Source organism: Etheostoma spectabile, chromosome 22, assembly GCF_008692095.1.
Source record: "Etheostoma spectabile isolate EspeVRDwgs_2016 chromosome 22, UIUC_Espe_1.0, whole genome shotgun sequence".
Taxonomy (NCBI): domain Eukaryota; kingdom Metazoa; phylum Chordata; class Actinopteri; order Perciformes; family Percidae; genus Etheostoma; species Etheostoma spectabile.
Genome location: NC_045754.1, coordinates 10,756,513 through 10,760,744, shown reverse-complemented (window position 1 = coordinate 10,760,744; position 4,232 = coordinate 10,756,513).

The window sequence follows — 4,232 nt, the reverse complement described above, 5'->3', positions numbered from 1 at the left end:
ACCAGGCGAGCTGTTATCGAGAAATACGTCAGTCGCCTCAGTGGACCCTGGTGGAATCTTTAAAATAAGCTCAGGGAGATCTCGGCTCAAAATTGAAAATGTCTGCTTCCTCTTACACTGAAGAAATACATCTTTTGTCCAATAAATGTCCCTGATTGACCTTCTTTGTCTCCCCAATTTCCAATTTATGGTACAACACAGAGTATACTAATGTTTAATTAGCGTGTGTATTAGATGTCTGAGTCTCGGAAAGTTTGCAGTGGGGTATCAAATTCAAATTACTGTCAAAATTTACATGTTTCTTAAATGACTGAAAGCTGAAGGACATGTTTTTTTTCTGGTGCCATAGCAACGCAGTCGCAATGTGGAAATGGTGAGAAGGAAGTATGTCACCTGACTTAATTATCCAGTGAGACTACCAACCTAAATGATATTTGAAGATGATGTGTTTTCTCTCCTCATCCCCAGCCTGAAACAGGTGTAAACCTATGATCTTACAGCCTAAAACTTGATCATATGGTTGGAAAAATACTGAAAGCATGTAAACTTGAAAGAGCAAAAAAACCTGTTTAAAATAGCCCTGTACTGACTGATGTGTGGGTGCCATCTGCTGGTGATTCTTGTGCTAAAACTCGTGCTTCACTCAATTCTACCACTAGGAGGACACTGTACTACTGCACGTACTCTGCTAATCAGAAGAGATTGGGGGCCTTCAAACAATGCTTGAAAATACCATTACTTGATTAAAATAAAATGCCATATATGTTCTGCAATGTTTATAGCCATGTTTCCAGAGCAGCATTAGAGAACGTGACATAAAGTTGTGTGTTTTCCTTTTAGCTCATAGATAAAGCCACACATGCTTCAGCACTAGTGTATCACAGAATTTACAGTAGATCAGCCAAACACGTTGCCTGCCTCTGTCCTAAAGTGACACAGCAATATCTGCAGCTCTATCAGTGATAACAAGTACAACAACAACATGTTGTATGGATTAGAACACTGAAGGAAGTAATATAACTAGTTAAAATGTAATGAAAGGCTCCTCTACATGGGTTAAGCATTACATAATATCTCTAAATGCAATAAATTCTTGGATAAAGACATACTCCATACATTGTATCATAACCCATAAGGGGAAGATGAAGTGTTTTTGAACAAATATGCTCTAATATTGGTTAATAAAAAAGTAATTTTGAAGAATTAAAGTTGCAATAGCTCAAGCTAGAACCTAGTCATCATCATAGTGATGCTATAATGATACCGTGTTATATTATCCAGCAGCTTATTACTTTAATAGCTTTTAGTACACATTAAACCTCTTAAGGGCATTTTTGACACAAGTAATGACAGTAGCATTATTCTGTGTGTTAATTATTAGCTATCTTGAAAAACATTTAAGCATATTTATTCATTTCATTACAGTGTTGTATTTTATGGAGTACAGTGAGTTAAGTGTGATTCCTTTCATTTAAAATTCTTCTCTATAAATGAGCATAACTTAACTCTTTCAACACCATCTTTTTGCACATCTATTCCCTCATTCAACCCTTTCTGTCCAAACAAAATGCCCATCCACAACCAAAACTTAGTATTTTTATTATATTTTTTAGTTATTTTGCTTTAAAAATAAATAAAAAATGTATTATTTAACCACAATGTCCTTCTGAAAACACAGTTGTCATAGGACACAAGTAGGAAATGCTTTGTGATGAACGTTAAAACATCCTCCCCAGTGTGGAATTAGTTGAAAAGCAGTGCCATGATGTAAGGTTTAAGACACAATTTAAAACAAAAGAAAATCACATGCTTACAATGCATCAAGGCCTTATCTGTGTTAAGTGCAGGCCGTGCCAACAAGGACAAAGGAAAGGCAGTTGTAGGGGACACAATGTTCAAATCTCCAGTCAAAGCTGTGACTTTGATAATCTCATGATGTTAGTTAATCTTTGGATGTCAGGCATAATGAAACAGTGACATCAAGGCTTTTGGACTGGGAAACAGACAATCTGCTTGAATTCATTTTCTGATGTGAACTTTTCTCTGTTGACTTACACTCCAGCTTAAAAAGGGAACACATTCAGAAGTCACCTCTGTGTTCAACCATTTTATGTCTACTGTTCACATTGTACGTGTTTGATTTGGTTACTTTTTTAGTAGAATATTAAATTGCAAAAAAGATTTGACCCCAACCTACTTTTCCAAAGTATGTCACAATTTATCCAAACAATGTAGGAATGATGTTGATTTCTCTGTAAATAACAGGGTCAATTGGAAAGTGCCTGAGAACAGTAAATAAAGCAAGTTTACTTTAAACTGTTGCGTATTTTTTCCCACACTAACCTCTTTGTCAACAGGGTGTTCAGCAGTTCCCCTGATGTGAGGCCACTATGTTAACCATTAATCTATAGTATAGCCAGAGACAGTTCAGGTAGAGGTTAGGAACATTGTTATAAACATGCTCATTCAATATAACTTGCCTCACAGCTTCAACACACTTTCATTGCATATTTTCAGAAAGGGGAAACTAAACCTTAAATAGAACCATTGAGCTATTGCATTCATTTTGGACAGTTGAAAGAATAGCAGCCTATAGTTTTGTTTATTCATTTTCTGGCAAAGAGTTACAGGAGAGGATCAATACCACTCTGATATCTGTCCGTTAACTGTGAAACTACGGCCAGCAGTCAGTTAGCTTAGCATAGCTCAAACACAGGACTGTACTGGATACAGGGGTTAACAGCTAGCCAGTTCAAAAGTAGCAAAACCCACCAAGAAACCAACGTTACTGATCAAACAAACTAAATATAACAGTCATAACAGGAAAGAGCACTCAAGTAAAAGTACTGTTACCTTAAATTAATTTTACTAAAGGAAAAGTACTTGTGTAAAAATTTACTTCAAGGGGAACTACTGTTTTTTCCAACCTGGACCTTATTTTCCTATGTTTTTGTGTCTAAGTGACTGATGGTAACAACAATCTTTGACAATGGTCCAGTATAAAGCGAGATCGCTGCAGTCAGCATCAGCAAAACAAGCTACAATGTAAGTTAATAGGGCAATTGTCCAGCTTATATTTACCTTCACGACAGAGCTTGTTTTGCGACTGACAGGCTCAGATTAATATGTGTCTGACATTATGAAAAGGATCCCATCAGAGATAGACCTTTAAAACCTCTTTAAGACTTTTCTGTTAAATCAGAAACATCTATAAAGTCGCCAGCACCAAACCCACCTGACTCCATTTAAAAAAGCAATACTTTTAGCGTGTATAGAGCCAACAAATCTGTATCACACAGGAAGCAGGAGGACACCCGGCAGCTGATCTACTTTTGAGCTGAAAACAAGCAGAAGTTTCTTAAATCATGTGTTCATGTTGTAGCCATTCATTATAGCATTGGTATTGTATTATTGTAATCATTCGTAATTAATTCCTGTTCATGCATTTGGATATTGTTGTTGGTTATGATATGGGACACTGATGAATATATAAATATAGAAATGCATATGACACTGTTGTCAAAGCCCACGCAATTGACAAAGACACACTTGCAGACGGCATCAGAAGTTTGTGATCAATACTGTATGGTGATGTAACCAAGTGGTGACCCATTTCATAGGGGTATGTTTTTCACCCCTAGCCCTTACCACTTGGTTTCAAGGGGTAAGATGGAGAAATGGGATTCGGCCTTAATGCTAAGCTAAACTTACCGGCTGCTGGCTGTAGCTTCATATTTTTCCTACAGATATGAGAGTAGTATTAATCTTATCTCATCTAACTCTTGGTAAGAAAGCAAATACCCAGTAAGCACATTACCCAAAATATTGAACTAACAATAGATTAAATTGAATGTATTTGAATTATGCAATGATTTTGACATTAAAGTCAACGTTCCTTGATTTAATGATGAAAATGTGAGTCTTCATGGAGTTTTAGAGTTAATGACTGACAGAGCTTGTGTTTGAAGGCATTTGAAACCTAGGGTCATTAGTCATGTGCCATAGTGAGTTGTGCTATTAGTCACTGTCTGTGGAGCAACTCCAGGATCTGTCTCACCATTAAAAAACAACAACATTTGAAGTTCTTGTTCAAATTTTACCCAATGAAATACTCTGTACAATACTGCACACAAATCACTACTTCATTACTTTGAGAGCATTGTCCAACTTCAAACAAAATCTCTCTACGCTCGTATTATCTCTTTCACACACACACACACACACACACACAC